The following is a 13,536-nucleotide window of genomic DNA, read 5'->3' on the forward strand; positions in this document are numbered from 1 at the left end:
TAAAGAATAGTTTTAGATTAAGATTCTGTGTCTTGATGAGACATCATAGAATGCTAAAAGATTGATTGACATTGACTAATATTAACTTGGTCGTCCAAGCCCCTGAAATTATTCCAGAAATCCCTGGAATTGGGATTGACATATCTACACTAATATGTATAAAATAGATAACCAATAAGAACGTGCTGTATAATAAATAAATAAAATTCGAAAACGAAGAGATTCTTAAGCTAAAGGTATCACAGTGACATTGCTGCCAGTTTATCCCCTTTATAGACTTTAAGTTACATGATAATATGACTGTCAGAATGGTATATTAAACGGAATATGGGGGGGCTTGGTGAAGACGGTGCACTAGGAGGATGCGGAATCCGCGTCTGCTCACAACGAGGGCACCTGGGGGACCTCGGACACCTAAGGGGACGGGAGGAACCCCCAGAGACCAGGTAGGACCTGGGGCGTGTGGGGGAGTGAAGGGGGAGGAGAGCTGCCGTCTCTTCTTCCTACAAATCCAGTGGTACTCATTTCAGGGCATATGAGGAAGAAGGGGAACTCTGTAAAATGATTTCAGTACTGTTAAAAGATAAATTGAGGAATAATAAAATTAAGAGTTTATTTGAACAAAAATCAATTTGAGTCAGGCAGTATGCAATCGATTGCAATAGAAAGGCACTCTGAGGAGTTGTATAAAATGAAAGACTTTTATAGGCAGAGGGGAGCAGGAACAAGGAAGTTATACTAGGCAAAAAAGTAGATTAGTTACTAGTAGCAGAGGTACTTCCTTTAAGGGATGGCAGGGGTCTGTCAGGCAGATTACTCACCTAAGGCTGATCAGGCCATTTCTGATTGACTGGTTTAAGAGTTCTTTTCTGGGAGAGCCAAAACTGTAATTAAGTCTCAGTTTGGTGACATAAGGTTTAGCATAAGTGACTTCATTGTGGGCCTGTTGTCTTGTTTTCAATAGTAATCACTATGTTATTTTTCCACTAGAGAAGTTTAGTAAAATTTCTAAACAAAAAGCAATATTCATAAGAAGTATAAACTACTATGTAAATAAGCTGCAAGGATATATTGTACAGCACAGGGCATATAGCCAGTATTTTATAATAACGAGTATAATCTATAAAAATTTTTAATCACTATGTCATACACCTAAATCTAATATAATAAATCAACTATACCTCTAGAGAAAATAAAGCAAGATTATAAAAATAGATGCAAGGATAGTCAATAACTGACAGGTGTACTTACATACACTCCATATAATTTATTTTCACTTCTCCATACATGAGGTCACAAGTGACAGAAAGAGACGAACTTAAGCTTTAAAAAAAAAAACCTTTAAAGCACAGCAATGAGCACTGAGCAATTATTGTGTGCCAGGCTCTATATTCCTTCTCTGCCTCCTCTTGTTTAACTGTTACATGAACCCTATGAAGTAGGCTATTCTCATACTTTTCCAATGATGAACCTGAAGCTTAGGGAAGTTAATTATCTGAAATTACTTGACTAGTGTGTGGTGAAGCTGAGATTTTAACTTCTGTCTGATTCCAAAGCCATGCTCTTAGAAAGCAAATGACGAACATACATTTACATTATCTGTTCTAAGAAAAATTGTGTTCTTTAGTGTTAAAAATTATGAAAATCACTGAGAGTGTTTCTCCACAAATCTACTTCTTAATATTGCCTCACTTACCCTCCTTTTTAAAATATCTATTTATTTGGCTGTGCCAGGTCTTAGTTGCAGCACACAGGATCTTTAGTTGTGGCACACAGGATCTCGTTCCCTGACCAGGGATCAAACCCGGCCCCCATGCATTGGGAGCACAGAGTCTTAGCCACTGAACCACCAGGGAAGTCCCATCACTTAACCTCCTTTTTAAAAGAAAGGTCCAAAAAGAACAAAATATAGGGACACAGCTAAACATAAGCTTCTCTTACTGAATGGAAGGTTAAAATGTTCTAATTTTCCCTTTGTATCCCACAGCTGAAGAAAGCCCTTGATGAAAGCAACTTCAGAGAAGTGGAAGTATCCCGGACCAACCGGGAGCTGCAGCAGAAACTGACAGAGTTGGAAAAGGTACTGAACAGCAGCAAGGAGAAAATAAAGGATCAAAAGGCCCAAATTAAGTTCCACTTATCAGCTAAGGCGAATAATGCTCAGAACATAGAGAGGAGGAAGGTTGTATGAGAAACCCTGACTCTCCTCTCCTCCTTAGTATCTGATGAGGATCCAGGCAGGGAGTGGTGTCTGGGGAAGATGGTTTCAGAGCCCCCCCACCACCATGTGTTCTCTGGGAATTACAGCTACACCTGGGAAGTGGGCAGATTGCCTGGGGGGAGGTGGGGGGAGACTCTTTGTCCTGCAGAGATACTGCTGCATCAGTGTTTGGTTTCTCATTAGCTGCCAGTGTCACATTCTGGCTCCCCAGCTGTCTCTTCCACAGTGATTGTACAAGACTTAGCTCTTTCGGGGTCAGGGGGCTGGATGGGAAGGAGAGCCCAGCAGGAACTGGTAACTGTGGATCTCATGTGGGATTCTTTCTGTCAGCCTATAGGCAAAAAGAGCAAGCCAGTTTTTCCACTGATCATCTTTCTATGTTATTTCCACATTTACATTCAGCAAATAGAAACAGAATTGAGGCGAAGGGAGCTAATTAAGGATCAGTATCAGAAAGAAAGCTATGAAAGGGTAGATTATTTCCACACACTGTTTACCATTCACACGAAATCCCAAACTTGGACAGGTTCACCAACCGTCTCCCTCTTTGTGCCCTACCAGTCACTGAGTATCCAGAAATGTGTATCTGAAACGACTAACCTACAGCAGGAAATGCAGCCATTGGCCAAGAGCCAGCATGATCTGTCAGCTCAGAATAAACAGCAAAAGCTGCAACTCGAGGCAGAGCAGAAGAGGAGGTGGGAGCTGGAGCATCGGTGCCAGGTAAAAGGGTTCCTAAGACTCACCTCAGAGATTACCAGCAAAGGCCATGTGCAAAACCCAGCATGAGGGCACCTGGCTTTTCTAGGCTCTATAGAAGAAGACAAACTTACAAGTCGTTCATCTTAGCTAAGTCCTTAGAATCATATGTAGGAATGAAGCCTGGAGCTTTGACTATGGCACCTCGTCTTCATGTTCAACTTAATAAAAATGATACTCATTTTTGAAGAACGGCTAAAGCTCACAGATGCAAAGTACTAGTTACTAAGTAAGACTTGTGAACTTCATAGTCTTTCAGGAACTTTACACCCCTTGGTTCTTCCCCGTAGCTCAGATACATCTGTTGCCGTTACAGGACTTTTATCTACTCCCAACCTAATGAAAAGCACATTTTATTACTAAAAAGGGATTTCAAGAGACCATCAAGCTCTTGCCTTCCAACAGAGATTGTCTGCTATGAAAAGTATTCTCCAGTTCTGGAAAGAGATGTTAATCATCTTTTCTCAGGAGAATCTGTAAATCAAAATCTATAATCATATACACAAATGTATACTGTAGGTTCAACTGAAAATAATAGTTTTTATCCTATAGTCTGGTAGCACCTGGAGTTAGAAAGTACCCCATCATACTTTCATAATTTGGTGGCTCATTTATTACAATATTGAAGCTTTTTCTTCCATATATAGTACATTGGGAGTTTGTCAAAAATCTCTGTATCACGTTTTCAGGAATTGGAAGAAACAGTTAGACACCTGAAGAAATGGAAAGAGGCAACAGAGGATAAACTGAAAGAAGCTAGTGTGGAATCAGAACAGGTAAGGCAGACCCACGGACATGAAGACTTAGACAAGCTTCCTCAGGCACGATGACCCTGAAACACAAGTCCGTGTAATATCCTTCAGTAACACAGTTGTCAGGAGTGCAAAAGGCAACAACCTATACCTTAGTATAGCCTCCGTTATAAAGAATAGTTTTAGATTAAGATTCTGTGTCTTGATGAGACATCATAGAATGCTAAAAGATTGATTGACATTGACTAATATTAACTTGGTCGTCCAAGCCCCTGAAATTCCAGAAATCCCTGGAATTGGGATTGACATATCTACACTAATATGTATAAAATAGATAACCAATAAGAACGTGCTGTATAATAAATAAATAAAATTCGAAAACGAAGAGATTCTTAAGCTAAAGGTATCACAGTGACATTGCTGCCAGTTTATCCCCTTTATAGACTTTAAGTTACATGATAATATGACTGTCAGAATGGTATATTAAACGGAATATGGGGGGGCTTGGTGAAGACGGTGCACTAGGAGGATGCGGAATCCGCGTCTGCTCACAACGAGGGCACCTGGGGGACCTCGGACACCTAAGGGGACGGGAGGAACCCCCAGAGACCAGGTAGGACCTGGGGCGTGTGGGGGAGTGAAGGGGGAGGAGAGCTGCCGTCTCTTCTTCCTACAAATCCAGTGGTACTCATTTCAGGGCATATGAGGAAGAAGGGGAACTCTGTAAAATGATTTCAGTACTGTTAAAAGATAAATTGAGGAATAATAAAATTAAGAGTTTATTTGAACAAAAATCAATTTGAGTCAGGCAGTATGCAATCGATTGCAATAGAAAGGCACTCTGAGGAGTTGTATAAAATGAAAGACTTTTATAGGCAGAGGGGAGCAGGAACAAGGAAGTTATACTAGGCAAAAAAGTAGATTAGTTACTAGTAGCAGAGGTACTTCCTTTAAGGGATGGCAGGGGTCTGTCAGGCAGATTACTCACCTAAGGCTGATCAGGCCATTTCTGATTGACTGGTTTAAGAGTTCTTTTCTGGGAGAGCCAAAACTGTAATTAAGTCTCAGTTTGGTGACATAAGGTTTAGCATAAGTGACTTCATTGTGGGCCTGTTGTCTTGTTTTCAATAGTAATCACTATGTTATTTTTCCACTAGAGAAGTTTAGTAAAATTTCTAAACAAAAAGCAATATTCATAAGAAGTATAAACTACTATGTAAATAAGCTGCAAGGATATATTGTACAGCACAGGGCATATAGCCAGTATTTTATAATAACGAGTATAATCTATAAAAATTTTTAATCACTATGTCATACACCTAAATCTAATATAATAAATCAACTATACCTCTAGAGAAAATAAAGCAAGATTATAAAAATAGATGCAAGGATAGTCAATAACTGACAGGTGTACTTACATACACTCCATATAATTTATTTTCACTTCTCCATACATGAGGTCACAAGTGACAGAAAGAGACGAACTTAAGCTTTAAAAAAAAAAACCTTTAAAGCACAGCAATGAGCACTGAGCAATTATTGTGTGCCAGGCTCTATATTCCTTCTCTGCCTCCTCTTGTTTAACTGTTACATGAACCCTATGAAGTAGGCTATTCTCATACTTTTCCAATGATGAACCTGAAGCTTAGGGAAGTTAATTATCTGAAATTACTTGACTAGTGTGTGGTGAAGCTGAGATTTTAACTTCTGTCTGATTCCAAAGCCATGCTCTTAGAAAGCAAATGACGAACATACATTTACATTATCTGTTCTAAGAAAAATTGTGTTCTTTAGTGTTAAAAATTATGAAAATCACTGAGAGTGTTTCTCCACAAATCTACTTCTTAATATTGCCTCACTTACCCTCCTTTTTAAAATATCTATTTATTTGGCTGTGCCAGGTCTTAGTTGCAGCACACAGGATCTTTAGTTGTGGCACACAGGATCTCGTTCCCTGACCAGGGATCAAACCCGGCCCCCATGCATTGGGAGCACAGAGTCTTAGCCACTGAACCACCAGGGAAGTCCCATCACTTAACCTCCTTTTTAAAAGAAAGGTCCAAAAAGAACAAAATATAGGGACACAGCTAAACATAAGCTTCTCTTACTGAATGGAAGGTTAAAATGTTCTAATTTTCCCTTTGTATCCCACAGCTGAAGAAAGCCCTTGATGAAAGCAACTTCAGAGAAGTGGAAGTATCCCGGACCAACCGGGAGCTGCGGCAGAAACTGACAGAGTTGGAAAAGGTACTGAACAGCAGCAAGGAGAAAATAAAGGATCAAAAGGCCCAAATTAAGTTCCACTTATCAGCTAAGGCGAATAATGCTCAGAACATAGAGAGGAGGAAGGTTGTATGAGAAACCCTGACTCTCCTCTCCTCCTTAGTATCTGATGAGGATCCAGGCAGGGAGTGGTGTCTGGGGAAGATGGTTTCAGAGCCCCCCCACCACCATGTGTTCTCTGGGAATTACAGCTACACCTGGGAAGTGGGCAGATTGCCTGGGGGGAGGTGGGGGGAGACTCTTTGTCCTGCAGAGATACTGCTGCATCAGTGTTTGGTTTCTCATTAGCTGCCAGTGTCACATTCTGGCTCCCCAGCTGTCTCTTCCACAGTGATTGTACAAGACTTAGCTCTTTCGGGGTCAGGGGGCTGGATGGGAAGGAGAGCCCAGCAGGAACTGGTAACTGTGGATCTCATGTGGGATTCTTTCTGTCAGCCTATAGGCAAAAAGAGCAAGCCAGTTTTTCCACTGATCATCTTTCTATGTTATTTCCACATTTACATTCAGCAAATAGAAACAGAATTGAGGCGAAGGGAGCTAATTAAGGATCAGTATCAGAAAGAAAGCTATGAAAGGGTAGATTATTTCCACACACTGTTTACCATTCACACGAAATCCCAAACTTGGACAGGTTCACCAACCGTCTCCCTCTTTGTGCCCTACCAGTCACTGAGTATCCAGAAATGTGTATCTGAAACGACTAACCTACAGCAGGAAATGCAGCCATTGGCCAAGAGCCAGCATGATCTGTCAGCTCAGAATAAACAGCAAAAGCTGCAACTCGAGGCAGAGCAGAAGAGGAGGTGGGAGCTGGAGCATCGGTGCCAGGTAAAAGGGTTCCTAAGACTCACCTCAGAGATTACCAGCAAAGGCCATGTGCAAAACCCAGCATGAGGGCACCTGGCTTTTCTAGGCTCTATAGAAGAAGACAAACTTACAAGTCGTTCATCTTAGCTAAGTCCTTAGAATCATATGTAGGAATGAAGCCTGGAGCTTTGACTATGGCACCTCGTCTTCATGTTCAACTTAATAAAAATGATACTCATTTTTGAAGAATGGCTAAAGCTCACAGATGCAAAGTACTAGTTACTAAGTAAGACTTGTGAACTTCATAGTCTTTCAGGAACTTTACACCCCTTGGTTCTTCCCCATAGCTCAGATACATCTGTTGCCGTTACAGGACTTTTATCTACTCCCAACCTAATGAAAAGCACATTTTATTACTAAAAAGGGATTTCAAGAGACCATCAAGCTCTTGCCTTCCAACAGAGATTGTCTGCTATGAAGAGTATTCTCCAGTTCTGGAAAGAGATGTTAATCATCTTTTCTCAGGAGAATCTGTAAATCAAAATCTATAATCATATACACAAATGTATACTGTAGGTTCAACTGAAAATAATAGTTTTTATCCTATAGTCTGGTAGCACCTGGAGTTAGAAAGTACCCCATCATACTTTCATAATTTGGTGGCTCATTTATTACAATATTGAAGCTTTTTCTTCCATATATAGTACATTGGGAGTTTGTCAAAAATCTCTGTATCACGTTTTCAGGAATTGGAAGAAACAGTTAGACACCTGAAGAAATGGAAAGAGGCAACAGAGGATAAACTGAAAGAAGCTAGTGTGGAATCAGAACAGGTAAGGCAGACCCACGGACATGAAGACTTAGACAAGCTTCCTCAGGCACGATGACCCTGAAACACAAGTCCGTGTAATATCCTTCAGTAACACAGTTGTCAGGAGTGCAAAAGGCAACAACCTATACCTTAGTATAGCCTCCGTTATAAAGAATAGTTTTAGATTAAGATTCTGTGTCTTGATGAGACATCATAGAATGCTAAAAGATTGATTGACATTGACTAATATTAACTTGGTCGTCCAAGCCCCTGAAATTCCAGAAATCCCTGGAATTGGGATTGACATATCTACACTAATATGTATAAAATAGATAACCAATAAGAACGTGCTGTATAATAAATAAATAAAATTCGAAAACGAAGAGATTCTTAAGCTAAAGGTATCACAGTGACATTGCTGCCAGTTTATCCCCTTTATAGACTTTAAGTTACATGATAATATGACTGTCAGAATGGTATATTAAACGGAATATGGGGGGGCTTGGTGAAGACGGTGCACTAGGAGGATGCGGAATCCGCGTCTGCTCACAACGAGGGCACCTGGGGGACCTCGGACACCTAAGGGGACGGGAGGAACCCCCAGAGACCAGGTAGGACCTGGGGCGTGTGGGGGAGTGAAGGGGGAGGAGAGCTGCCGTCTCTTCTTCCTACAAATCCAGTGGTACTCATTTCAGGGCATATGAGGAAGAAGGGGAACTCTGTAAAATGATTTCAGTACTGTTAAAAGATAAATTGAGGAATAATAAAATTAAGAGTTTATTTGAACAAAAATCAATTTGAGTCAGGCAGTATGCAATCGATTGCAATAGAAAGGCACTCTGAGGAGTTGTATAAAATGAAAGACTTTTATAGGCAGAGGGGAGCAGGAACAAGGAAGTTATACTAGGCAAAAAAGTAGATTAGTTACTAGTAGCAGAGTTACTTCCTTTAAGGGATGGCAGGGGTCTGTCAGGCAGATTACTCACCTAAGGCTGATCAGGCCATTTCTGATTGACTGGTTTAAGAGTTCTTTTCTGGGAGAGCCCAAACTGTAATTAAGTCTCAGTTTGGTGACATAAGGTTTAGCATAAGTGACTTCATTGTGGGCCTGTTGTCTTGTTTTCAATAGTAATCACTATGTTATTTTTCCACTAGAGAAGTTTAGTAAAATTTCTAAACAAAAAGCAATATTCATAAGAAGTATAAACTACTATGTAAATAAGCTGCAAGGATATATTGTACAGCACAGGGCATATAGCCAGTATTTTATAATAACGAGTATAATCTATAAAAATTTTTAATCACTATGTCATACACCTAAATCTAATATAATAAATCAACTATACCTCTAGAGAAAATAAAGCAAGATTATAAAAATAGATGCAAGGATAGTCAATAACTGACAGGTGTACTTACATACACTCCATATAATTTATTTTCACTTCTCCATACATGAGGTCACAAGTGACAGAAAGAGACGAACTTAAGCTTTAAAAAAAAAAACCTTTAAAGCACAGCAATGAGCACTGAGCAATTATTGTGTGCCAGGCTCTATATTCCTTCTCTGCCTCCTCTTGTTTAACTGTTACATGAACCCTATGAAGTAGGCTATTCTCATACTTTTCCAATGATGAACCTGAAGCTTAGGGAAGTTAATTATCTGAAATTACTTGACTAGTGTGTGGTGAAGCTGAGATTTTAACTTCTGTCTGATTCCAAAGCCATGCTCTTAGAAAGCAAATGACGAACATACATTTACATTATCTGTTCTAAGAAAAATTGTGTTCTTTAGTGTTAAAAATTATGAAAATCACTGAGAGTGTTTCTCCACAAATCTACTTCTTAATATTGCCTCACTTACCCTCCTTTTTAAAATATCTATTTATTTGGCTGTGCCAGGTCTTAGTTGCAGCACACAGGATCTTGAGTTGTGGCACACAGGATCTCGTTCCCTGACCAGGGATCAAACCCGGCCCCCATGCATTGGGAGCACAGAGTCTTAGCCACTGAACCACCAGGGAAGTCCCATCACTTAACCTCCTTTTTAAAAGAAAGGTCCAAAAAGAACAAAATATAGGGACACAGCTAAACATAAGCTTCTCTTACTGAATGGAAGGTTAAAATGTTCTAATTTTCCCTTTGTATCCCACAGCTGAAGAAAGCCCTTGATGAAAGCAACTTCAGAGAAGTGGAAGTATCCCGGACCAACCGGGAGCTGCGGCAGAAACTGACAGAGTTGGAAAAGGTACTGAACAGCAGCAAGGAGAAAATAAAGGATCAAAAGGCCCAAATTAAGTTCCACTTATCAGCTAAGGCGAATAATGCTCAGAACATAGAGAGGAGGAAGGTTGTATGAGAAACCCTGACTCTCCTCTCCTCCTTAGTATCTGATGAGGATCCAGGCAGGGAGTGGTGTCTGGGGAAGATGGTTTCAGAGCCCCCCCACCACCATGTGTTCTCTGGGAATTACAGCTACACCTGGGAAGTGGGCAGATTGCCTGGGGGGAGGTGGGGGGAGACTCTTTGTCCTGCAGAGATACTGCTGCATCAGTGTTTGGTTTCTCATTAGCTGCCAGTGTCACATTCTGGCTCCCCAGCTGTCTCTTCCACAGTGATTGTACAAGACTTAGCTCTTTCGGGGTCAGGGGGCTGGATGGGAAGGAGAGCCCAGCAGGAACTGGTAACTGTGGATCTCATGTGGGATTCTTTCTGTCAGCCTATAGGCAAAAAGAGCAAGCCAGTTTTTCCACTGATCATCTTTCTATGTTATTTCCACATTTACATTCAGCAAATAGAAACAGAATTGAGGCGAAGGGAGCTAATTAAGGATCAGTATCAGAAAGAAAGCTATGAAAGGGTAGATTATTTCCACACACTGTTTACCATTCACACGAAATCCCAAACTTGGACAGGTTCACCAACCGTCTCCCTCTTTGTGCCCTACCAGTCACTGAGTATCCAGAAATGTGTATCTGAAACGACTAACCTACAGCAGGAAATGCAGCCATTGGCCAAGAGCCAGCATGATCTGTCAGCTCAGAATAAACAGCAAAAGCTGCAACTCGAGGCAGAGCAGAAGAGGAGGTGGGAGCTGGAGCATCGGTGCCAGGTAAAAGGGTTCCTAAGACTCACCTCAGAGATTACCAGCAAAGGCCATGTGCAAAACCCAGCATGAGGGCACCTGGCTTTTCTAGGCTCTATAGAAGAAGACAAACTTACAAGTCGTTCATCTTAGCTAAGTCCTTAGAATCATATGTAGGAATGAAGCCTGGAGCTTTGACTATGGCACCTCGTCTTCATGTTCAACTTAATAAAAATGATACTCATTTTTGAAGAACGGCTAAAGCTCACAGATGCAAAGTACTAGTTACTAAGTAAGACTTGTGAACTTCATAGTCTTTCAGGAACTTTACACCCCTTGGTTCTTCCCCGTAGCTCAGATACATCTGTTGCCGTTACAGGACTTTTATCTACTCCCAACCTAATGAAAAGCACATTTTATTACTAAAAAGGGATTTCAAGAGACCATCAAGCTCTTGCCTTCCAACAGAGATTGTCTGCTATGAAAAGTATTCTCCAGTTCTGGAAAGAGATGTTAATCATCTTTTCTCAGGAGAATCTGTAAATCAAAATCTATAATCATATACACAAATGTATACTGTAGGTTCAACTGAAAATAATAGTTTTTATCCTATAGTCTGGTAGCACCTGGAGTTAGAAAGTACCCCATCATACTTTCATAATTTGGTGGCTCATTTATTACAATATTGAAGCTTTTTCTTCCATATATAGTACATTGGGAGTTTGTCAAAAATCTCTGTATCACGTTTTCAGGAATTGGAAGAAACAGTTAGACACCTGAAGAAATGTAAAGAGGCAACAGAGGATAAACTGAAAGAAGCTAGTGTGGAATCAGAACAGGTAAGGCAGACCCACGGACATGAAGACTTAGACAAGCTTCCTCAGGCACGATGACCCTGAAACACAAGTCCGTGTAATATCCTTCAGTAACACAGTTGTCAGGAGTGCAAAAGGCAACAACCTATACCTTAGTATAGCCTCCGTTATAAAGAATAGTTTTAGATTAAGATTCTGTGTCTTGATGAGACATCATAGAATGCTAAAAGATTGATTGACATTGACTAATATTAACTTGGTCGTCCAAGCCCCTGAAATTCCAGAAATCCCTGGAATTGGGATTGACATATCTACACTAATATGTATAAAATAGATAACCAATAAGAACGTGCTGTATAATAAATAAATAAAATTCGAAAACGAAGAGATTCTTAAGCTAAAGGTATCACAGTGACATTGCTGCCAGTTTATCCCCTTTATAGACTTTAAGTTACATGATAATATGACTGTCAGAATGGTATATTAAAAGGAATATGGGGGGGCTTGGTGAAGACGGTGCACTAGGAGGATGTGGAATCCTCGTCTGCTCACAACGAGGGCACCTGGGGGACCTCGGACACCTAAGGGGACGGGAGGAACCCCCAGAGACCAGGTAGGACCTGGGGCGTGTGGGGGAGTGAAGGGGGAGGAGAGCTGCCGTCTCTTCTTCCTACAAATCCAGTGGTACTCATTTCAGGGCATATGAGGAAGAAGGGGAACTCTGTAAAATGATTTCAGTACTGTTAAAAGATAAATTGAGGAATAATAAAATTAAGAGTTTATTTGAACAAAAATCAATTTGAGTCAGGCAGTATGCAATCGATTGCAATAGAAAGGCACTCTGAGGAGTTGTATAAAATGAAAGACTTTTATAGGCAGAGGGGAGCAGGAACAAGGAAGTTATACTAGGCAAAAAAGTAGATTAGTTACTAGTAGCAGAGTTACTTCCTTTAAGGGATGGCAGGGGTCTGTCAGGCAGATTACTCACCTAAGGCTGATCAGGCCATTTCTGATTGACTGGTTTAAGAGTTCTTTTCTGGGAGAGCCAAAACTGTAATTAAGTCTCAGTTTGGTGACATAAGGTTTAGCATAAGTGACTTCATTGTGGGCCTGTTGTCTTGTTTTCAATAGTAATCACTATGTTATTTTTCCACTAGAGAAGTTTAGTAAAATTTCTAAACAAAAAGCAATATTCATAAGAAGTATAAACTACTATGTAAATAAGCTGCAAGGATATATTGTACAGCACAGGGCATATAGCCAGTATTTTATAATAACGAGTATAATCTATAAAAATTTTTAATCACTATGTCATACACCTAAATCTAATATAATATAATAAATCAACTATACCTCTAGAGAAAATAAAGCAAGATTATAAAAATAGATGCAAGGATAGTCAATAACTGACAGGTGTACTTACATACACTCCATATAATTTATTTTCACTTCTCCATACATGAGGTCACAAGTGACAGAAAGAGACGAACTTAAGCTTTAAAAAAAAAAAACCTTTAAAGCACAGCAATGAGCACTGAGCAATTATTGTGTGCCAGGCTCTATATTCCTTCTCTGCCTCCTCTTGTTTAACTGTTACATGAACCCTATGAAGTAGGCTATTCTCATACTTTTCCAATGATGAACCTGAAGCTTAGGGAAGTTAATTATCTGAAATTACTTGACTAGTGTGTGGTGAAGCTGAGATTTTAACTTCTGTCTGATTCCAAAGCCATGCTCTTAGAAAGCAAATGACGAACATACATTTACATTATCTGTTCTAAGAAAAATTGTGTTCTTTAGTGTTAAAAATTATGAAAATCACTGAGAGTGTTTCTCCACAAATCTACTTCTTAATATTGCCTCACTTACCCTCCTTTTTAAAATATCTATTTATTTGGCTGTGCCAGGTCTTAGTTGCAGCACACAGGATCTTTAGTTGTGGCACACAGGATCTAGTTCCCTGACCAGGGATCAAACCCGGCCCCCATGCATTGGGAGCACAGAGT

General features: G+C 40.2%; 1 pseudogene; it reads left to right on the top strand.

The window, feature by feature from the left end:
- LOC132495118 (coiled-coil domain-containing protein 150-like) overlaps positions 1-13,536 on the top strand; it is a 184,953-nt pseudogene that overhangs the window by 17,459 nt on the left and 153,958 nt on the right.

This window comes from Mesoplodon densirostris, chromosome 8 (assembly GCF_025265405.1).
Source record: "Mesoplodon densirostris isolate mMesDen1 chromosome 8, mMesDen1 primary haplotype, whole genome shotgun sequence".
Taxonomy (NCBI): Eukaryota; Metazoa; Chordata; class Mammalia; order Artiodactyla; family Ziphiidae; genus Mesoplodon; species Mesoplodon densirostris.